Below are 25,257 nucleotides of genomic sequence, written 5' to 3' on the forward strand. Positions count from 1 at the left end.
AAGAGGGTGCTTAAAAATTAGTCTTATATGACATCTGCAATGTTGCTCATCAAGCAAAAAGGGACAGTCCTTTCAAGATGTTCTTATTCATGGTTTTGCTCTAATTTTCATTTCAGTGACCCACGTTCTGAATATAATAAATAGCTGGTGTCCTCTCATATTGATCCATTTTTTTGACTCACCTGGGGAAATTTGTAGTTGCACAGACTGTTTGTCATGTTGAGACAGGTGCTAATATGGGTTCCTCCAATGAAAGCTACTGTACTGGTCTGGTCATTGCATTTGCAGTTGGGTATAAATTTATCCTTTGTACATAGAAACTCCATTGCTAAATGATAAGTTGTAATTGACGCAGCATAGGGAGTAGCGATATGGAAACCAAGGCTAACATTGGGTAAAATCCCAGAATGTTCATTGATCTCCTTTACAGTACATTGATCTCCAAAGCCAAAATCTGCTGGTAATTGTGAGTGATGAACCTTTAGCGAGAGTTAGAAACTGTCAAAAAAAAATTTTGTTTTTGAATTGGACAGGTGTTTTAATTTATACATTTGTATTCATAAAGATATTCATTAGTGCTTATTCTTTATTCTGAACACTTGCAATTCGGTCACTAACAAATAGCTTTGATCTAGCTTTGATTACTTAACATTTAGTCAGATCATATTTGTAAAATGTGTTTAGTTCTGGAAACTATTATTTTAAAAAAAATGTATCGATAAGATTGAGCGAGTCTAGAGATATGCAACAAAAATTGTACAAGAGCAGAGAGACAAATTATATTAGGAAATATTAGAGGAAGTGAATATATTCATCCTAGAGGGCAGAAGGAAAGGGGGTACATGACTGAAACCTTTAAATGAATTAGAGAGTGTGAATAAGGTTCTAGAAGGCAGTATTCTCAATATTAATTACAACATAAGAACATGGGGGCATAATCTCACACTGACAGAAGGGAAGTTCAGAACTAATTTTATTATTTCACAGAAAGAGTAGTGGAACCATAGTCAACTTCCAGAGGAACTAGTGGTTCAGGGGGAAAACTTGCTGAGGAGAAATATATGACACCAGACAAAAAAATTCTGCCATTAGTTTCCTATGTCTCAATTTGATTTCAGCATTATCTCTGTCTTATCCGCATTTTCTGAGAAAAATTAGTCAGTTCTCTTTTCACACCCTAGATGTATAATAGCCTAAAATATGCCCTAGAGGGTTCCTATTTTATATCCGGATGAAATGAAAGGCAAAAAAGCGCAAGATTAACCAGAGAGCATCTGTAATATTTGAATTAATCAAACTTTTTACTTTCAACAAGGGACTTTGTTGAATGAAGGAAGTTTCCTGAAGAGAATGAAATCCATATATTTTATGGTTAAAATAATAATATTCATCTCAGTTTCAACATCAGTATTAGAGAAGGTCTAGAATTTAAAAAGGACTAAATATGGTCACTGGAACAGGTCATAACAAATGACTAGCAACCCATACCTTTAAGCCTAAAAGTGAAAGAAAATGCAGCTTTTAGGTGGCAATGTCGGGGAAGAGGAGGTGCATAATAAGGAGGAGGAGAAGTAGTAGGATACTTACATCTACTGATCAAGGATGTCATAAGAAGGAAGGCTTTGAAAAGTGAACTCATTTGTAAGAAAGAATATCTGAAAAATAATAGCAGCAACGATTATATCTCCAGACTGATAATATTTATGAACAATTGGAGGACTACTAAGGTTGCAGGTGTAGGGCAGAGAAATACTCATTGTAGTTGGGGAATAAAGTAAAACTAATGTTCTGAATATAACATAGTCTTTGGAATATGTAGTCATTGTAGACATCAAAGAGTAACTCCTATGTTACCATTCAACTAACTCATTAACTGTATCTAAAGTTAAGATAATGAATTTTATCTAAAGTTAACAGAATAATAGAGCTGGAAGAGACTTTGAAGATCTTCTAATGAAATATCCCAGACGAAGAATAAATCCTTTTTCTCCCTACATGCATGTCTGTATTTCTCATCAGATATTAATAGAATGTAATGTCTTAATCCAAGGTCTACTTTTTACAGTGTTTGCTGGAGTTCCCTTAAGATTTGGAGAAGAAGGGACAATAACTATCCTTAATTACTAATCAGTACCATTCTTTGCAATGATGCTTTGAGAAATATCAGAAAGAAACATGTTTATCATATCTCATTAGACACTGCTGCACTGCTATGAACTTTTGAAAGACATGAAAGAAAAATGGGGAATGATAATTCATGTGCACAGGAGAAAATAAAATAGAACTGTAGAAAAGAAAAGAATGGAAATAATTCTATTGGGGTCATTTTTCTCAATAATTTTGTTATTAACACTTTGCTGAGTACAACACTTTGGTTTTTAAAAACAATCTTAAATTATTCTGGTTTTAAAGCTTCATTTTATTGATGAAATTGCACACCATCCAGAAGTGCCTCTCTGAAGGAGATGGGAAGCAAAGAAGTGTGAAATAATGAAGGAAGGAAGGAAGGAAGGAAGGAAGGAAGGAAGGAAGGAAGGAAGGAAGGAAGGAAGGAAGGAAGGAAGGATGGATCTACCTTGAAAAGGAGTACTATAACAAATATTCGGGCTCTATAAAGACTTCATCTTGGAATGTAAAAGGTGTAGTCCATCAGAAATGAGGCTTTGGGATGGGATTGAGCCTTTCATGGTGGATGTACGGCTTCCCAAAGAGCAGATGAGCATATTCTAAGTGTTCCTCCTGCTATCTCTTTTTCTCAAGATCCTGTAGCAATCACGAGCATTTTTGAGAACATCCAAATATGAAAATAACTTTTGGGAGTTTTCTTTTTCTCTTCTCTTCTCTTCTCTTCTCTTCTCTTCTCTTCTCTTCTCTTCTCTTCTCTTCTCTTCTCTTCTCTTCTCTTCTCTTCTCTTCTCTTCTCTTCTTTCTTTTTCTTTCTAATTGTTTGATTGGTTTTCAGTATAGAGCCTGAGACTCACAAATCTCTTTCATTTTGTGAAAATATGGACATTGTTTCTGCTATGGTACACAGCTGCCCCAGAGTTTAACAGGTCTTTCTAATCCTGGACTCAATTCCTTTATCCCAAAATTCATAGCTCAACATAATGCTTCCCAAGTACTTGAAGCTCTTACATTTATCATAAAGAAACTAAAGAATGTTTGTTGAGTCCTCATTTGAAAGAGGGAAGTAAAGCTGCAGTGATGGTATTAGTCAGAGAGTTAAGATGTATTTAGGCTTTCCAAAATGAGCAAGTATCTAATCTAATCTAATCTAATCTAATCTAATCTAATCTAATCTAATCTAATCTAATCTAATCTAATCTAATCTAATCTAATCTAATCTAAAGCAGGTGCCCATGAATAGATAGATGAGTACCATTTCAGTTGGCAATTTATTAAGGACATTAAAGGAGCCTCCAACTGAGTGTCCCCCTGACAATGGAGATATCACCGAGCAAAGTTTGTAGTATTTGCAGAATGATGTCATGATATACCCAATGGCAATATGATATCATAGATACTGCCCCTTCCCTCCAAGTAACATAGGACTAAATGATTATTTGTCTTCTTTGAAATAAAGGTGTTTGTGTGTCTGTGTGTAGGAGAGAGACAGAGAGAGAGCTGTGGGGTAGGCATACTATTCGTACACCAACTATCGAATTAAAAACTATGTGAAGAATTGCATGTCCTTAATAAAATGTCATTGTCCATATAGGATTAGGGATAGAAAGAGGAGAAGAAATAAGGATACAGAAATACAAAATTGTTAAACAATCTAATATTTTTCATTTATATAATAGAACTACTTCAGGAGCTACATGGATTATGTCTTGGTCTGTTGTGTGGATGTTTGGGTGGTTTAGGGGTGAGGAATTGGGGTGGGTGGGAGTGTGTTTGGGGATTGTTATATGTGTTGGACCTGGTCTTTGGGTGTTAAGTGAATTTTGTTGTATGGATATACTGTGTATAGACGTACAATGACAATAAAGTTATTATTATTATTATTATTATTATTATTATTATTATTATTATTATTATTATTATTATTATTATTATTATTATTATTATTATTGTCTAATTACACTGGTTGCAATTCAAGTTCCTGGATGTCACCCTTCAAGCTAAGCAGGGCACAGAATATGGTATGAATAAGAAAGATCTTCCAGGAGAGAGATTAGTCGAGAACTGAGTCAGCGCACAGTAGAATAAGCCAAGAATCGAGTTTTAAAAACTGAGGTTCCAGAAGCACATAGATTGCCCACACTAGAGAATGAATCTGAGTTTGGTGCAAATTTTCTGACAAGGTGCAGCTCTTGGCAACTAGGGGGCAGGGCTCATTTAAGCTGTCCAACACTATTCTTTTTCAGGAGAGAGTGCCATGAGTGCCAGAAAAGCCTTTGGCAGTTTGGCAGTTTGCCTAATTATCCCAAGGTCAGAGATAAACTAAAGACTGGTGTTTTGAGGACTTTGATTTCATTTAATTTAGTATACACTGATAATGAGTTAATTCTCAGATGTTTTAATAAAATCTGTTTGTTTTTTGGAACTATTTTGCATTTAATATTCACTATGTGGGTCTGGGTCACAACACTTACTCTTTGCAATTCAATTCAATTTTCTGGTTATCACCATTAAATGCCTGGATGTCAGGGGGCCAAATGATAGGTGAGATCACCTTTCTTCTATGGTATCTGTCTTTCTCAATAAGTCTGGTAGGTAGGCATGCTCCAGATCTTTTGTGTTAAATATTGCCTTCTGAGAGTTCAGAGCCGTATCTAGTCTGTAGGGTCCTGCCTTTTCCAATATTTTTCCATCTGAATTATTTGGATTCCCTACCCTTTTATCCTTGTAGCAGGCTTGGAAACCCTTGTTGTTCACTTAAAGTATTATGCTAGAATGGGGATAGATATCAATAAAATTACATTAATTGAGGCATCAGTAGGTTAAATGTTTTTGAATATTTATTTCAAAGAAAAACAGTAAGTGGAAAAGAGGGTCAACAAAAACAACATGGTATCAACAATAAGTTTAAAAGTACAACCTTTGAAACCTTAGCTCAATCAGCAACTAAGCTAAAACACTATAAATTTGTTTAATAAATACAATAAGAAAGGTCTTTGGGGATTCCAGAATTTACATGGCACTAATTGGATTTTTGATCTCCCTTTTATTTTGAGACATAATAGACTAATTTTACACTATAACTAAATTACACTAGAGAATGTAGTATATATACCAAAAATAATTCAATAACAATTTATTAAACAGGTCAGCTGATGCCGCGGCAACACGGATGGGGATTTCTGAGCTCCAGAAACCCCCGTTGATAGCCCCGATTCCAGACAGTCCTTCTGGGACCCTGAAGCCTAGTTTTGACTGTGGTAGTGGAGAGCACATCCCGGCGATCTCAGGGGTACCGCAAACCCCCTGATTGATCCAGGGAAAGCTCTTTTTCCGGAGTTGGGGTTGGGGCAGCTTGAAGAGCGAGAGAAAATGACAGCGTATTGGATTGCTGAGAGCTTTCAATTTCTAAATAATACAGAGAACACCCTGAGGGCAAATGGTTTTGAAGATTGCATCTAAGATGAGATAAGCAGCGAATTTAAAGAAGGGGGAAAAATTCTTTTTAACCTATTTGGCTATTTAGCTAAAGGACTTAATTGTTTAATTGCTTCACTTTCACTATTGACTGAGACCGGGACTGAATTGAAAGAGAGAAGTTTAGTAGGACTTACAATCTTTGTCTGCTTTTTTATATACAGTACTTTGTTTTTACTTCTCATCCAAGAAGCTTCTTCAGTTCTGAATTGAAGCAAAACACTTTCAAGAAAGATAAAGGAAGTTCAGTTGCCTTTTGAAAAGGCACCTTTGGGATTTTTGAATCTTAGTAACTTCAAAAGTGATCTCATTTGTAAGAAAGAAAACCTGATAAATAATAGCAGCAATGATTAAATCTCCAGACTGGTAATATTTATGAACAATTGGAAGAGGACTACTAAGTTTACAGGTGTAGGGAGGAGAAATGCTCATCATAGTTGGGAAAAAAATACGAAAAATTGTATGTTCTGAATACAACAAATTCATTATATTATATAGTCATTGTATATATCAAACAGTAGCTTCGTCATTACCATTCAACTGAGGACCACTTATTAACTGTATCTAAGGTTAAGACAATGAACTTTATCTAAAGTTAACAGAATAACAGAACTGGAAGGGCCTTTGGAGCTCTTCTAATGAAATATCCAAGATGAAAAACAAATCCTTTCCCCACCCCTATATGATGTCTGTATTTCTAAATAGATATTGATAGAATGCAATGTCTTAATCCAAAGTCATCATTTTTACAGCGTTTGCTGGAATTCCCTTAAGATTTGGAGAAGAAGGGACAATAACTCTCTTTAATTTCTAATCACTACCATTCTTTGCAATGGTGCTTTGAGAAATACCAGAAAGAAACATGTTTATCATATCTCAACAGACACTGCTACACTGCTATGAACCTTTGAAGACGTGAAATAAATATGGGGAATGAGAGTTCATGTGCACAGAAGAAAACAAAATAGAACTATAGAAAAGGTAAGGAAAGGACAGGACAGGACAGGACAGGAAAGGAAAGGAAAGGAAAGGAAAGGAAAGGAAAGGAAAGGAAAGGAAAGGAAAGGAAAGGAAAGGAAAGGAAAGGAAAGGAAAGAATGGAAATAGTTCTGTTGGGGTCATTTTTCTCAATAATTTTGTTATTGACACTTTGCTGAGTACAACACTTTGGTTTTGAAAAACAATCTTAAATTGTTCTGGTTTTAAAGATTCATTTTATTGATGAAATTGTACACCACCCAGAAGTGCTCTCTGAAGGAGATGGGAAGTAAAGAAGGGTGAAATGAATGAATGAATGAATGAATGAAGAAAGAAAGAAAGAAAGAAAGAAAGAAAGAAAGAAAGAAAGAAAGAAAGAAAGAAAGAAAGAAAGAAAGGATCTATCTTGAATAATAACAATTATTCAGGCTCTAGAAAGACATCATCTTGGAATGTGAAATATGTATTCCATCAGAAATGAGGCTCTGGGATGGGAGTTGAGCCTGAAAGAGCAGGTGAGCATTTTCTGAGTGCTCCTCCTGCTATCTCCTTTTCTCAAGATCCTGTAGCAATCAGGAGCATTTTTGAGAACATCCAAATGTCAAAATAACTTTTGGGAGTGTTCTTTTTCGCTTCTCTTCTTTTCTTTTCTCTTCTCTTCTCTTCTCTTCTCTTCTCTTCTCTTCTCTTCTCTTCTCTTCTCTTCTTATCTTTTTTTTTCTTGTTTGTTTTTCTTTAAAATTTTTGATTGGTTTTCAGTATAGACTGTGAGACTCATATCATTACAAGAGAAAAGAGGTAACCAAAAATCCTTTTTCAATTTTGTGACAATATGGACATTGTATCACTATGGTAAACAACTGCCCCAGACCTTAGCAGGTCTTGCTAATCCTGGACTCAATTTCTTTATCCCAAAATTCATATCTCAAGATAATACTTCCCAAGTACTTGAAGCTCTTACATTTGTCATAAAGAAACTAAAGTATGTTTGCTGAGTACTCTTTTGAAAGAGGGAAGTAAAGCTGCAGTGATGATATTTGTCAATGAGTTAAAATGTATTTAGGTTTTCCAAAAAGAACAAGAATCTAATCTAATCTAATCTAATCTAATCTAATCTAATCTAATCTAATCTAATCTAAATCTTCTATCACTATTTAGCTAACTCTCTATGTCTCAACTAGCTACACGGAGCATGGTGGCTCATATGGTTAAGGTACTAGTTTGACAAACAGAACAATCACATTCAAGATCAGGTTGCTACCACTTGTTCAAATGGGCTCCCATCACTTGCTCCAGCTCCTGCTGACACAACAGTTTAAAAGAAGGTAACCATGAATAGATAGATGAGTAAAATTTCAGTTGGCAACTTATTAAGGACATTTCCCCCAGACAATGCTTATACCACTGACCAAAGTTTGCAGTATTTGCAGAATGATGTCATGATATACCCAATGGCGATATGGTATCACAGGTACTGCCCCTTCCCTCCAAGTAAAATAGGACAAAAGGATTATTGTATCTTCTTTGAAAAAAATGTGTGTGTGTGTGTGTGTGTGTCTATGTGTAGGAGAGAGATAGAGAGAGAAAGATGTGGGGTAGGCATACTATTCATGCACCTATCGAGCCAAAAACTATGTGAAGAATTGCATGTCCTTAATAAGATGTCATTGTCCATATAGGATTAGGGATAGAAAGAGTAGAAGAAATAAGGATTTCAATCAATTTATTTTTGTATTCATGCATATTTTATCCTGTTCTTGATTAACTATTGCCTACTATTCTGATTAGGGCTGAGAATCATTATCTAACATTAAAAAAAGATTAAGGGAACATTCAAGCTTTTGAAGTGAACTTCTCAGAATTATTGCTTTGTATGTCGAATTGATGTTGTAATGGATGGAAAAAGGCGGAACCTCAAATTGGGCAAAAAAACCTTATATGCTAAAAACAACCCATTAGGTTTCATTCAAAATATATGGTGTTAAAATCAGTTTCATTTTTTCATTAGTTGCTCCTTCTTATTCAGATTAGGTCTCAGAACAATGATATAGCATTTGAGGGAAAATATGCACCCCAGTAATCCAGCTGCTGAAGCCAAAATGGAGAAGATCTCCATAGCTACCATGTATTTTCCCTTGGTACTCAAATAGGTGGGAACAAACAACACCCAGACACTGCAAAAGACCAACATGCTGAAGGTGATAAATTTGGCTTCATTAAAGGTGTCAGGCAAATTCCTGGCTAGGAAGGCCACAGTGAAACTGACAGCAGTCAAGAACCCCAGAAAGCCAAGCACTGTATAAAACATAGTGGTTGAACCTTCATTGCATTGTAGAACAATTTCTTCAGCCATGGAGTGCATGTCAGAATCTGGGAAGGGAGGAGAAATTGTGAGCCACACCACACAAATGCAGAATTGTGTCAGGGAACAAGATAGGACAATAGAGATAGCCAGCCTTTTCCCCACCCATTTTCTCATTTTGGATCCAGGCTTGGTAGCCATGAAAGCAAGAACCACTATGATTGTTTTCCCCAATATACAAGAAAGAGATACAGAGAAGATGACGCCAAAAGCAGTTTGTCGCAAGAGACATTTCACTTGGGTAGGTTGCCCAATGAAGAGCAAACTGCAAAGGAAAGAGAGCAGGAGAGCAGCGAGAAGGCTGTAAGTGAGGTTCCTATTATTGGCTTTCACAATAGGTGTGTCCTGATGTTTAATGAATATCCTGAGCACCACAGCTGAGATGAAAAAAAAGGAGACTGCAATCACTGCCAAAGAAATCCCCAAAGGTTCTTGATAAGTTAAGTAAATTATACTTTTTCGGAGGCAACTATCTTTATCCTTGTTTGGATATTGATCCTCTGGACAAGGGAAACAGTCATCCAAGTCTGAAAAAAAAACCATTCATAGAAACATTATCTCATCATTTCATTTTCAGTATATTCCGATATTACAGCAATCTGTAGACTTAATTAAATATCAGTTTGATTACTGGAATGACTTTTATATGGTGCTGCCCTTGAAGACCATTTGAAAAGCACAAGTGGTTTGCATTGCAGTGGACATGCACTTAATTCATCTAGTTCTATTACTCTGCATGAACCATACTAGTTGCTTACTCTATGTAATTCAATTTTCTGATCATCACCATTAAATCCCTGGATTTCACTGGGCCAAATTATAGATGAAACCACCTTTCTTCCATGTTATCTGTATTTTTCAATAAGTTTGACAGGTAGGCATGTTCCAGCTCTTTTGTGTTAAGTTTTGCCATAGGATACTTCAGAATTGAATCTGGTCTATAGGGTCCATCCTTTTCCAAGGCTGTTTTTGCCCTCCCTAAGCTCCTAGAAAGCCTCTGGAGCCAGGGGAGGGCAAAAAACAGGCCTTCTTGCCCCATCAGAAGTTGGGAAATTAACCATTTCCAGCCTCCAGAGGACCTCTGGGGAGTGGGGAAGGCTGATTTTGCTCTCCCAAGGCTCAAAGAAAGCCTCTGGAGCCTGGGGAGGATGAAAACTGGGCCTACTGGGCATATCGTGTCACCGCGTGCCAAACGTAGGGGTGTGTGGTGAGTTCAGAAGGCATGCACGGGGGGTGGGGCACATTGAATTATGGGTGTGGGCACACATGCACCTTACATCCCTGCGCTCCCCCCCCCCGCTTTTGGCACATGAGGGCAAAAAGGTTAGCCATCATTGATATAGAGCAATATCCCTTATTAATCAGGATGCTAAGATTTTTACAGCAATATTGGCAAATAGATTGAATATATTTATAGAGAATTATATTAAAAATGACCAGTGTGGATTTTTAAGAGGCTGATAAATGTCAGATGTAGTAAGAAGGGTATTAAATATAGGTTACTATATAAAGAATCAAAAATTGAAGGCAGGTTTATTTCCATTAGATGTATTTAAGGCCTTTGATTGTGTGGAATGGCCTACATTGAAGATATTAATTGAGAAGTTAGGTTTTGGAAAAAAATTAGAAAAGTGATAAATCAACTATATTCAGAGAAAAAAGTGAGAATAGTTATAAATGATGGTGTTACAGAGAGAATAACCTTACACCAGGAAATGAGACAGGATTGCCCTTTATCCCCAATTTTATTTGCATTCTTGATGGAGGTTTTGGCAAATGCAATTATGGAACATTCATTGATTGAAGGGATTGGTGTAGATAAGAAAACTAAAATAAGTTTATTTGCAGATGATACATTATTAACATTTCAAAATCGTGTAGTTATTATACGGAGGATATCTTTACACCTGAACAAATTTGGATTAAAAATAAACTGGGAAAAATGAGAAATTTTCTATCCCGATATTATATTGTATTACAAGTCATAAGTTTAAATTTACAGTATAAGCAAATTGAATTGGTAAATACAGAGAATAAAAAAAGAGTACATATTTACTCATAGATATATAAGGAGGAAAGATAGAATAATATTCGATTGTAGTAATAGATCGATAATATCTTAGGAACTGAATAGATAACAGTATTATAACAAATATCTTATTTTCCTTCTTGTCTTTTCCCTTTCCCTCTGATTTAATTTAATATAAACCTGAGTCATTGATATATTATTATATTGATAAATTGAAATAGAGTGAAGCAGTTTTTTTAAAAATATGCATAGTGTGTTTATAATATATATAATTTATAGTAATCATAGATATACTATTGTTTAAGATAAGAATTGACATTTAATACTGGTAAGATTTAACAAACAGGCAAGAATTTAATAGTATATTTAAGATAGAATAGATACATGATTTGCTGAAATATTTGATTTTTTCCCTGCTCCCCAATAAATACCTTCTGACCCTTATATAACGATATTGAAAAGTGAACTACAGAAGAATTGACACGAAAGTTAAACAACTATATCGTGTTCCCGCAATTAATATAAATATAATATAAACCATTTGAAAAAAATTATCAACAATAAATCCCAACAAATTGACTTCATAACGTAGATTGTGTATGAAAATTTGGGAAGCGGTAAAACAGAAAATTAAGATGATAACTACAGGCCCACCTGCGACAACCAAAACAAGCAAAAGGATAATTTCCAACCAGACATCGACCATTGCATCACCGATACAACAAAAAACGATAGACACAATGCTATCTATAGAAAAAGAGAAAACTCCCCCAACATTTAATATTCAAAATATACATTCAGTCTTGGCAATGATATAAGAGGGGATGAACAAAACACAAGAATCAATAGCTAACAATCACGAGGAAACCAGGAAGAACCATGAAGAACTGAAATCAGATGTAGGAGAAATAAAGGGCAATATTAAAAAAATGGACGATAAGATGGAAAAGATACAACAAAACATTGCAAAAAATGAACAACAGATTCAAAATATTGAAACAAAAATGGATCAAGCAGAAAAAAAGTGGATAATATGGAAAGTAATCAAATAATATTGAATAAAGAACTGGAAGATTCAATATCTTACTTAGAAATGGAGAAGGCATCCTTCTACTTAAGATTTCAAAACATCGCTGAGAATAGAGAAGAGAATCTGAGAGATTTGATGGTGGGAATTTTAGCAGAGGCGACCCAAAAAGATAAGGAGGAAGTTAATAAATAAAGGAAATTAACAGGATTTGAAATCGTACAAAAAGTTAAGTATTTAGGGGTCTATATTATGACATCAAACGCAAAATTATTTAAGCATAATTATGATCCGTTGTGGCAAAAAATACAGAGAGAGATGGAAAACTGGAAAAAATTACAATTATCCTTGTTAGGAATGATAGCAGCAGTAAAAATGAATGTTTTGCCTAAGTTTTTGTTTCTTTTTCAAATGATACCAATACTTAAAAAAGATGAGAATTTGAAGATATGGCAGAAGGGTATTAATAATTTTGTCTGGGCAGGGAAGAGACCGAGAATAAAACAAAAAATAATGCAGGATACATGTGAAAGAGGAGGTCTCAAAATGCCTAATTTAAGATTATATTATGAGGCAGCTGTTTTATCAGCAATGAGTGATTGGATGAATTTAACAGAAGAAAGAATATTGAATATTGAGGGATATGATTTGGTTTACGGGTGGCATGCTTACTTATTATATGATAAGAAAGTGGACAAGACTTTTAAAAGCCATATATTAAGGAATGCACTATTGCGTGTCTGGAAAAAGTATTCGAATCCGCATCAATCATGGTCCAGAATCGACATGGCCTGGATGACAGCAGAGCTCAGATTAGATATCAAACAAATAGAAATTGCAACAAATACATGGGCAGATCATAGTCCGATTGTAATAACATGGAAGGGTCATCAAGCACGGAGAAGATGGATGATGGACAAAGACATCATAAAGGATAAACAATACGTGGAAATGATTCAAAGAGAATTAAAAATATTTTTCCAAATTAATGTAAAAGAACATACTAGTCTTCAAAATCTATGGGATACAACCAAAGCTTATATAAGAGGCCTAACAATCGCCTACATAGCAAAACAATAAAAATAAAATAAAGACAAACAACAAACAAAAGAGAATTTGTTGACACACCTGCAACAATCCGAATTAGACTTACAGGAAGAGCCACATAACAAAGAAATTAAAGAGAGAATTAACCTTATAAGACATAAAATAAATCTAATTACAACAATGGAGATAGCAAGGAAAATTAAAATGGCTAAACAAAATAAATTTGAACATGCAAATAAAACTGGCCGGTGGCTGGCCTACAAACTGGAAAAAGAAAAAGAGAAGAAAATGATACAGCAATTAAAAGACGAAGACAGACAAATATACCATAATAATGAGGATAAAAAATGACTCGCAAGGGACTTCTTTCAAAACCTATATGCAAAAGAAGAAATTCAAGAGGAAGACACTATAGAATATTTAAGTAAAATAAATATTCAGGAATTAAAAGAAAACCATACCGAATCATTGAATAGACCGATTTCCATGTTAGAACAAGGAAGAAACAAAAAAACAACAAAACACCGGGACCAGATGGCATACCATAATAGGTGATCTTATAGAAATATCTTGGTTTAAAAAGGATATTTAAAAATTGCTAAGAGGATTCCAAATCCCTTTCTAAAAAATTTGATAGAACTATGCAATAAATGGAGATACAGGTTAAGGCCAGGAATTACTCCTTTAACACCAGTGATAGAAATGGAGAAATTCCCTAAGATTGAATTGAAAGAATGGATTAGTAAATTAAAAGAAAATCAGATATATAAATGGGAATAATGGAAGAACAAGATAAAGAATATAACCCAACTGAAGAACGTTTTATCAGATATTAAATTAAATTGATTGATTTAATACAATTAGAGAAATAGATAAAAATGGAAGAAAGTTTCGAGGGGAAAGATAAACTGTTAACCAAACTGGAAATGATTATAAAACAATGTGAGGTGAATGAAGAATATATAGGTAAAGGAAGAATTGGGAAAATATATAGAATATTAACTGAATTAGAAGATCAGGCAAAAGGTTTAAAATTAATTTTGGAATCAGATTTAGGAGAAATAAATGATAATGATTGGAAAAATATTTGGACAGGAGGAGTATATACATAAGAATATGTCAGAGTTAAGGAAAATGGATATAAAGTGATATGGAGGGGCTATCTAACACCATGTAAATTAAATCAAATAGATGTTAAATATCCAAATATCTGTTGGAAGTGCGAGAAAGAGGTTGGAACAAATAAACATATGTGGTGGGATTATGATAGTGCACAAAAAGTATGGGGCATGGTCAGTGGTGGGATTCAAATAATTTAACAACCGGTTCTCTGCCCTAATGATTTCTTCCAACAACCAGTTCACCAAATTGCTCAGAAAGTTAACAACCGGTTCTCCCGAAGTAGTGCGAACTGGCTGAATCCCACCACTGGGCATGGTGTTTAGAGAAATTAGAGCACTTTTGAATGTAAATTTAGATATGTCACTGGGGATTGCATTACTGTTGCTGCTGGAAAAGCTGGATATAAATGAAACGAAAAAGGAATTGATTGTAAAGTTGGCATATATTGTATATCGTTTAGTTGTTAGAGAAGAAGAACTATAAGAGGAAAAAATGGTCTCGGGGTGTGTGTGCACTGTAATATTTGTATTTTTTCTCTCTTTTTTTGGTAAGTATTATGTTTGTATTATTTGTATTCAAAATTTAAAAAAAATATTTTAAAAAATCAAATGTTTCAATATGATGTCAAGCTCAATATATTCAATCACCATATTTATTAAAAATATTCATTTATTAAAATAAACCCCCATTTATATTTATTATATCAGTGATTCATTTAATATAACCTTTTGCTTACCCAATCGATCAGCTATTTTCCCTTCTGGACATATTTTGCAGTCATAGCAGCAGGATAATTTCCCTTCCACTTTTATCTTGCTGTGGCCAGGAGGACACTCTTTGTTACAGATAGAAAGAGGTAATTCCTGCTTGTAAATAAAACCAAAATTCACAGAAAGAATTTATTTTTGGCGGATGGTTTTTTGCATCAGTTACAGATATGCCAACTCTTCATATATAATCCAAACATTGGAGTTGCAATTTCCAGTTTTATTTCTGGTGTAAATTCACTGCTGAATGTTCAACAGTTTCTTATTTCATACCTATTACGTTAATCGATTGATCGTTCTCAATAAAGAATAGAATAGAATAGAATAGAATAGAATAGAATAGAATAGAATAGAATAGAATAGAATAGAATAGAATAGAATAGAATAGAATAGAATAGAATAGAATAGAATCACACAGTTGGAAGGGCCCTTGGAGGTCTTCTAGTGCAATCCCCTGCTTAGGCAGGAAACCCTACTCCACTTTAGACAAATGGTTATCCAATCTCTTCTTAAAAACTTCCAGTGTTGGAGCATTCACAACTTCTGGAGGCAAGTTGTTCCACTGATTATTTTTTCTAACAGTCACAAAGTTTCTCCTGAGTTCTAAGTTGCTTCTCTCCTTGATTAGTTTCCACCCATTGCTTCTTGTTGTACCCTCAGGTGCTTTGGAGAATAGCTTGACTCCCTCTTCTTTGTGGCAACCCCTGAGATATTGGAACACTGCTATCATGTCACCCCAGTCTTCCGGTATATAAATATTATATTTTCTCTAATCAAAAAAATTGATCAACCCTCCCCTATTTCAGAAGAGGTTTTTAAAAAGTTAATTTTAAAGTGTTGAAATCATGAAATTTCTATTTTTTTAAAAAAATCATTCTGTTATAGTAAATTTTGTTTATCTTAAAGTACATACACCTCTAAAGTATTTTGCAAATGCACTCAGAAAGACATCCTGTATAATAAGATATCTTAGCATTGGAACTACAGAAATACTTTGGACATTGAAATATTCCCTGCTCCACCAGGAAGCGAGGGAGGACCCCTTGGAGGGAAGAGCCAAGGATTTTGTTCAGTATCTGTATGACAAAATCACTCAGATTCGGGAAGATCTGGACTCCGACTGGGTAGATCCAGCGGGGATGACGGGGGCAGGTCCTGAGAATGTTATCTGGGATGAGTTTGATTCTGTGACCCCTGAGGACGTGGACAGGATTCTGGGTAGACTGAATGCGACCACATGTTTGTTGGACCCGTGCCCCTCCTGGTTAGTGCTGGCTTCCCGGGAGGTGACGCGAGGCTGGCTCCAGGGGACTATAAATGCTTCATTGGGCGAGGGTGTCTTTCCCGCTGCCTTGAAAGAGGCGGTGGTGAGACCTCTCCTCAAGAAGCCTTCCCTGGACCCAGCAACATTGGCTAACTATCGTCCAGTCTCCAACCTTCGCTTTGTGGTGAAGGTTGTTGAGAGTGTGGTTGCACGACAGCTTCCCCAGTACCTGGATGAAACGACGTATCTACATCCGTTCCAGTCGGGTTTCAGGCCTGGGTACAGCACGGAAACAGCATTGGTCGCGTTGGTGGATGATCTCTGGAGGGCTCGGGACAGAGGTTGTCCTATTAGATCTCTCATCGACCATGGTATCATTATTATTATTATTATTATTGAATTTGTATACCGCCCTACTCCCGAAGGACTCAGGGCAGTGAACAGCCATAAAAATAAAACATATAAATACAAAATTTAAAATAGAGATAAAACAAATTAAATAAATTTGGCTGAACCATATTTAAAACCCCAATAATTTAAAACCGAATTTAAAATTCCCATTTAAAAACGGAGAAGTTTAAGTCAGGCCGGCTTGCTGGAATAGAAACGTCTTAAGCGTGCGACGGAAGGTGCGCAGATCCGGAATCCTCCGTATCTCGGGGGGGAGCTCGTTCCAGATAGTAGGTGCCCCCACAGAGAAGGCTCTCCCCCTGGGGGCCGCCAGTCAACATTGTTTGGCCGACGGCACCCGGAGGAGCCCCTCTCTATGGGAGCGTACTGGTCGGTGGGAGGCTATTGGTGGTAGCAGGCGGTCCCGTAGATAACCAGGTCCTAGGCCATGGAGCGCTCTAAAGGTGATAACCAAAACCTTGAAGCGCACTCGGAAGACCACCGGGAGCCAGTGCAGCTCACGCAGGAGGGGCGTTACATGGGAGCGCCACGTCGCTCCCATCACCACCCGCGCGGCCGCACTCTGCGCCAGTTGGAGCCTCCGAGTGCTCCTCAAGGGGAGCCCCATGTAGAGAGCGTTACAATAGTCCAGACGGGAGGTGACGAGGGCATGAGTGACCGTGCGTAACGAGTCCCGATCCAGAAAGGGGCGCAACTGGCGAATCAGGCGAACCTGATGAAAAATCCTCCTGGTCACGGCCGTCAAGTGCTCTTCTAAAGACAGCCGTGAATCCAGGAGGACACCCAAGTTGCGAGCCCTCTCCGTGGGGGCCAATGCTTCGCCCCCAATAGTCAGCGATGGCACCAGCTGACTATATCGGGACGTCGGAAACCACAGCCACTCGGTCTTGGATGGGTTGAGTCTGAGCCGGTTTCTCCCCATCCAGATCCGTACGGCCTCCAGGCACTGGGACATCACTTCAAGGGCATCGTTGGGGTGGTCTGGGGTGGAGATGTACAGCTGGGTGTCGTCAGCGTACTGATGGTACTCCACCCCGAAACCACGGATGATCTCGCCCAGCGGCTTCACATAAATGTTGAACAAAAGGGGCGAGAGGACCGATCCCTGTGGCACCCCACATATAAGGGGCCTCGAGGTCGACCTCTGCCCCCCTGTCAACACAGACTGCGACCGGTCGGAGAGAAAGGAGGAGAACCACCGTAATACGGTGCCTCCCACCCCCAACCCTTCCAACCGGTGCAGCATGATACCATGGTCGATGGTATCAAAAGCCGCTGAGAGATCTAATAGGACCAGGATAGAGGAACAACCTCTATCCCGAGCCCTCCAGAGATCATCCACCAATGCGACCAATGCCGTTTCCGTGCTGTACCCAGGCCTGAAGCCCGACTGGAACGGGTCTAGATACGTCGTTTCATCCAGGTACCGGGGAAACTGTCGTGCCACCACACTCTCAACAACCTTCGCAACAAAGCGAAGGTTGGAGACTGGACGATAATTAGCCAATGTTGCCGGGTCCAGGGAAGGCTTCTTGAGGAGAGGTCTCACCACCGCCTCTTTCAAGGCAGCGGGAAAGACACCCTCACTCAATGAAGCATTTATAATCCCCTGGAGCCAGCCTCGCGTCACCTCCCGAGAAGCCAGCACTAACCAGGAGGGGCACGGGTCCAACAAACATGTGGTCGCATTCAGTCTACCCAGAATCCTGTCCACGTCCTCAGGGGTCACAGAGTCAAACTCATCCCAGATAACATTCTCAGGACCTGCCCCCGTCATCCCCCCTGGATCTACCCAGTCGGAGTCCAGATCTTCCCGAATCTGAGTGATTTTGTCATACAGATACTGAACAAAGTCCTCGGCTCTTCCCTCCAAGGGGTCCTCCCTCGCTTCCTGATGGAGCAGGGAGCGGGTCACCCTAAACAGGGCGGCCGGGCGGTTATCTGATGACGCAATAAGAGCAGCAAGATGAGTACATTTTGCTGCTTTTATCGCCACTAGGTAATTCTTAATATGAGATCTTACCAGTGTCCGGTCAGATTCAGTGCGACTGGCCCTCCAACTACTCTCTAGGCGTCTTTTCCGGCGCTTCATCTCCCTCAGCTCCTCAGTAAACCAAGGAGCCAGGTGAGATCGGCGCCGGGTCAGAGGCCGCAAAGGCACGACTCGATCCAGAGCTCCAGCGGCCGCCCTATCCCAGGTGGCCACTAAGTCTCCAGTCGAGGCGTGAGCCAGGACCTCAGGCATTGGCCCAAGCTCCGTCTGGAACCTATCAGGTTCCATCAGGCACCTGGGGCGGTACCATCTTATCGGTTCCGCCTCCCTGCGGCGGGGAGCAGCGGTTCGAAGATCAAGGCGAAGGAGAGAGTGATCCGACCATGACAAGGGCTCGATGGCTATGTCCCCTATCTCGAGATCACTCAGCCACTGTCCAGAGACAAAAATCAAGTCCAGTGTGTTTCCCCCCATGTGCGTAGGGCCATGAATTAGCTGGGTCAGATCCATAGCCGTCATGGAAGCCATGAACTCCCGAGCCACCTCAGACGTCTCACCCACGGACGGCAGGTTGAAATCCCCCATGACCATAAGTCTGGGGGTATCAACCGCCACCGCAGCGATAACGTTGAGTAGCTCGGGCAGGGCTGCTGCCACGTGGCAGGGAGCCAGGTACGTGATCAGCAAACCCATCTGAACCCCATTACCCCACTTCACAAGGAGGGTCTCACAACCGGCCGTCTGAGGAACAGTGGCCTCCCTCGGCCTAAAACCTTCTCTAATAATAACCGCTACTCCCCCCGCCCCTCCCCTGAGACCTCGGTTGATGGAATGCGTGGAAGCCTGGTGGGCACATCATGCTGCACCGGTTGGAAGAGTTGGGGGTGGGAGGCACCGTATTACGGTGGTTCTCCTCCTTTCTCTCCGACCGGTCGCAGTCTGTGTTGACAGGGGGGCAGAGGTCGACCCCGAGGCCCCTTATATGTGGGGTGCCACAAGGATCGGTCCTCTCGCCCCTTCTGTTCAACATTTATGTGAAGCCGCTGGGGGAGATCATCTGTGGTTTCGGGGTGGAGTACCATCAGTACGCTGATGACACCCAGCTGTACATCTCCACCCCAGACCACCCCAACGATGCCCTTGAAGTGATGTCCCGGTGCCTGGAGGCCGTACGGATCTGGATGGGGAGGAACAGGCTCAGGCTCAACCCATCCAAGACCGAGTGGCTGTGGTTTCTGACGTCCCGATATAGTCAGCTGGTGCCATCGCTGACTATTGGGGGCGAAGCATTGGCCCCCATGGAGAGGGTTCGCAACTTGGGTGTCCTCCTGGATTCACGGCTGTCTTTAGAAGAGCACTTGACGGCCGTGACCGGGAGGATTTTTCATCAGGTCCACCTGATTCGCCAGTTGCGTCCCTTTCTGGATCAGGACTCGTTACGCACGGTCACTCATGCCCTCGTCACCTCCCGTCTGGACTATTGTAATGCTCTCTACATGGGGCTCCCCTTGAGGAGCACTCGGAGGCTCCAACTGGCGCAGAGTGCAGCCGCGCGGGTGGTGATGGGAGCGACGTGGCGCTCCCATGTAACGCCTCTCCTGCGTGAGCTGCACTGGCTCCCGGTGGTCTTCCGAGTGCGCTTCAAGGTCTTGGTTATCACCTTCAGAGCGCTCCATGGCTTAGGACCTGGCTATTTACGGGACCCCCTGCTGCCACCAATAGCCTCCCACCGACCAGTACGCTCCCATAGAGAGGGTCTCCTCCGGGTGCCGTCGGCCAAACAATGTCGACTGGCGGCCCCCAGGGGGAGAGCCTTCTCTGTGGGGACACCTATGATCTGGAATTACCTCCCCCCAGAGATACGGAGGATTCCGGATCTGCGTACCTTCCGTCGCGCGCTTAAGACGTTTTTATTCCATCAAGCTGGCCTGACCAAAACTTTTCCTCTTTTTAAATGGAATTTTAAATTTGGTTTTAATTTATTGGGGTTTTAAAATGTCTCAGCCAAATTTATTTAATTAGTTTTATCTCTATTTTAAATTTTGTATCTATATGTTTTATTTTATGGCTGTTCACCGCCCTGAGTCCTTCGGGAGTAGGGCGGTATACAAATTTAATAAAATGAAAATGAAAAAAATGAAATTTGATCCCAGTAAAGGAGAACATTTGTAGCGCTTGATGCTCTCTGAATTTAGTACCACAAGGATGATATTATCTAGTTTGGGTAATGAACTGTCTGCAAGAAAGCAAACAAACTCAAGAAGCACCAAGGACACCCCTTTCCCCCTTCCCCCCTCACACACACACACACTCACACCACTTTGACTTTAGAAGTTTGTGTCCAGATCACATTCACTCCTGATTTATTCCATCAAGCCATGGCTAATGATTTCAGGAAAAGGGGAAAATGAGACATTACCTGGTTAAATATGAGAGGCCAAATGGCTTCGTTGTCAGAAATGGTGAGGAACTTTTCTGAGGGAGCCTTGGGGTCGATCTTTCCAATTTGGATTTTCAGAAAGGACTTGTTTGGAAATGTGACCCAATTTAAAATATCAAGCCCAGTTTCTAATTCCCCATTGGGGCCAAAAGAAATCTGTTCTCCAGCATTGTTGTTAAAGGAGACTTGTTGCAAAAAATGGTGGAGCTAGAGAAAGTCGACAAAAAAGAGGAAAGAAACAGGAAAGTTATCAGGACTCTTTGAAGGGGATGGGAAAATTTTAATTTGTTTCTTTCAATTTGGCCTAGGCTTAAAGAGAAGTAAGGTGTTCTATTTTACCTCGGCCAAACTATTTCAACTTGGTAAAAAAATATAGTTTTATCAAATACATTTTTAACTCTCAGCTGAAAAACTGTGAGATGAGAATTCCAACAGAAAATCAAGAAAGGGACAGATATAGTAAATCACTTTGCTTTCATTGAACTCTGTGTGGTGTCAGGAAGGGCATCCGGCAAGTAAACACTCAGGTCTATTCAGTCGCCTCAACTCTACCCTGAGTTAAGGGATTACAGGGTCATGAAAAGAGACTTAATGCAGGCAAGGTAGAATTCTCTGAGACAGACAATTCTAGGTCAAGATGTTTTTACTTCCATCCAGGGGTAATGCCAGGTGTTACTTTTGAAAAAAAAAATTATACTTGAAATATTCTTCATGCAATTTATTGACAACTTTGTTATTGACTGGAATAAGAAAGTTTAGTTGCCTTTTGAATACGTATCTTTAACACCTTTGAATCTTAGTAACTCAAAAATTAAGCTGGTGAGGAATAATAATGCGATTCAGCAGTAAAGCAGTTTTCATTTTCTGCATGTAAAATTGTCAAATATAATGGGTTGAATAAGATCTTGTACATACCATTTTAGACATAAAATAATGTTCATATGCTACATATACTTCCATCTTTATCTAAGCCTTAGATTTATACTCTATTTTTTTATTTACTTTCATATCAAAATATCAACTATATTTATATAGCTTTCAAACTATCTAGAAATCATTCTAACTGTTAAAACAACACAACAAAACAAAACACAAAACCAGTCTCCTATTCTGGTACTTGATGATTTCCCCAAATTTTGTATTAGCCAACATTACTTGCCAAGGTGATCGGAGGAAGAGCTTCCATCTCCTCTCATTCATTTTTTGTCCCCTTTTGAGTTTGGCAGAGCGCATGGCCTTCAGAGCATGTGCCACAGCATAGACTGCATTGTAGACGCTGTAACTATGTGCATTCATGGTGGTCTCAAAGACAGAATTAGGAAGAGTCTCCAGCTTCTCTTCTCCAGTGCAGATCCTTTCAGCATTCTCATCTCTAATATCACTGGAGAAGGAGCATTCAAATGCATCTTTCCAGAAATCCCTAATAAACCCATCGTCTTTTTCTAAGTATGGGTCTTTATTCTGCATAAATTGTTGGAATCCGGTCAGCTGCTTTGAGTGAATTGCAAAAGAAAGTGCACCATGGAGAAAATCAATGGGCAACGGTCTATGAATTAGAATGGATGTGAATTCCATCTGGGCTGTCATGATCCAAATTTTGGCCTTTCTCTCCTTTGGAATATTATCATAATTGAAAAAATAAATCATTAGTCTCAAAGGCAACAAACCTGCATTTTCAGCACTTAAGATAACTGCAATGACGGTGCTTTCCATGATCACTTTGAATATTTTATCTCCATTTTCTATCCATTCAGCAGCTGCATTACCATACCTCATCTGGGGAAGACATTCTATAAAGTCAAAACAGATTCCTCTCTCTGAAAACATGGAAAGTCTCTTCTGAATGAATCTTTCTCTTTCTTCCTCAATCAGAAAAACTAACCCAACCCAAGTCCATCCAAAATGCAACAATAAGTGCAATATTCCTTTCAATTGATAGGTTTCATCTGGGAACATCCATTTGACAAACATTGCTGTTTCAGTATTAATCAATGGAGTGGATCCATATGAGATCTAAATGGAGAATGCCAGAAGAACATAGGAATGAAGGATCGCTTCCAAAATAAAAATGATAATAAAAAGCAATGCATGTGTATTTATTTAATCCAATCTCTGGGTTTGAGTGGGATACAAAAATAGGGTGCTTAAAATTAGTTTTAGATGACATCTGCAATTTTGCTCATCAAGCAAAAAGGGACTGTCCTTTCAAATTAGTCTTATTCACGGTTTTGCTCAAATTTCCATTTCAGTGACCCACCTTTTGAATATAATAAATAGCTGGTGAGCAACTCATATTGATCCATTTTTTGTCTCACCTGGGGAACTTTGTAGTTGCATAGAGGGATTGCCATGTTGAAACAGGTGTTACTATGGGGTCCTCCAATGACAGCTATTGTGTTGGTCTGATCATTGCATTTGTAGTTGGGTATAAATTTATCCTTTGTAGATAGAAATTCCATTGCTAAATGATAAGTTGTAATTGCCACAGAATAGTGAGTAGCGATATGGAAACCAAGGCTAACATTGGGTAAAATCCTAGAATGTTCATTGATTTCCTTTACAGCAAATGCCAGAGCCAAAGTCTGCTGGTAATTTTGAGTTATGAACCTACAGAGAGAGTTAGAATCTGTCAATATATTTCTGTTTCAGAATTTGACAGCTGTTTTAATGTATACATATAAATTATACATACAGAAAGATATAAATTAGTGTTTATTGTTTCTTCTGGACACCTGCAATTTGGTCACTAACAAATAGCCCTAGATTGTATCAATTAGGAAACACTGAACCAACTTGTGGTTATAAGGAGGAAGAGAAGTAGTAGGATACTTACAGGTATTGATCAAGGACATCAGAAGAAGGAAGGCTTTGAAAAGTGATTTCATTTGTAAAAAAGAAAATCTGAAAAATAATAGCAGCAATGATAAAATCTCCAGACTGGTAATATTTATGAACAATTGGAAGAGGACTACTAAGTCTGCAGGTGTAGGGAGGAGAAATGCTCATCATAGTTGGGGGAAAAAAAGTAAAACTAATGTTCTGAATATAACAAATTCATGGTAATATGTAGTCATTGTAGACATCAAACAGTACATCCTATGTTACCATTCAACTAACTCATTAACTATATCTAAAGTTAAGATAATGAACCTTATCTAAAATTAATAGAATATCAGTGCTGGAAGGGACTTTGGAGATCTTCTAATGAAATATCACAGTTGAAACACAAATCCTCCCCCCCCTTCCCACCACATGCAATATCTGTATTTCTAAACAGATATTAATAGAATGCAATGTCTCAATACAAGGTCATCATTTTTACAGTGTTTGCTGGAATTCCCTTAAGATTTAGAGAAGAAGGGATACTAACCCTCCTTAATTACTAATCAGTACCATTCTTTGCAATGGTGCTTTGAGAAATATCAGAAAAAGACATGTTTATCATATCTCAATAGAGTCTATTGAATAGACACTGATGCACTTCTATGAACCTTTGGAAGACGTGAAATAAATATGAGGGAATGAGAGTTCATGTGCACAGAAGAAAACAAAACAAAACTATAGAAAAGTAAAGAATGGAAATAGATCTGTTGAGGTCATTTTTCTCAATAATTTTGTTTAATACTTAATACTTTGCTGAATACAACACTTTGGTTTCTGAAAAGCAATCTTAAATTTTTCTGGTTTTAAAGCTTCATTTTACTGATGAAATTGTACACCACCCAGAAGTGCCTCTCTGAAGGAGATGGGAAGTAAAGAAGTGTCAAATAAATAAACCAACCAGCAAACAAACAAACAAATAAAGGATCTACCTTGAAAAGGAGTACTATCACAATTATTCAGGCCATAGAAAGAAATCATCTTGGAATGTGAAAGATGTAGTTCATCCGAAATGAGGCTCTGGGATAGGAGTTGAGTCTGTCATGATGGACTTATGGCTTCCCAAAGAGCAGATGATCATTTTCTGAGTGCTCCTCCTGCTATCTCTTTTTCTCAAGATCCTGTAGCAATCAGGAGAATGTTTGAGAACATCCAAATATCAAAATAACTTTTGGGAGTTTTCTTTTTTTCTTCTCTTCTCTTCTCTTCTCTTCTCTTCTCTTCTCTTCTCTTCTCTTCTCTTCTCTTCTCTTCTCTTCTCTTCTCTTCTCTTCTCTTCTCTTCCCTTCCCTTCCCTTCCCTTCCCTTCCCTTCCCTTCCCTTAACTTTCCTTCCC

General features: G+C 38.7%; 1 pseudogene; it reads right to left on the minus strand.

Annotated features, from left to right (window-relative positions):
- Nucleotides 1–25,257, minus strand: part of LOC139324440 (vomeronasal type-2 receptor 26-like) — a 37,084-nt pseudogene that overhangs the window by 11,289 nt on the left and 538 nt on the right.

The sequence above is a fragment of the Pituophis catenifer genome, unplaced genomic scaffold, assembly GCF_029215685.1.
Source record: "Pituophis catenifer annectens isolate HBS135680 unplaced genomic scaffold, rPitCat1.0.hap2 SCAF_15, whole genome shotgun sequence".
Classification (NCBI taxonomy): Eukaryota; Metazoa; Chordata; class Lepidosauria; order Squamata; family Colubridae; genus Pituophis; species Pituophis catenifer.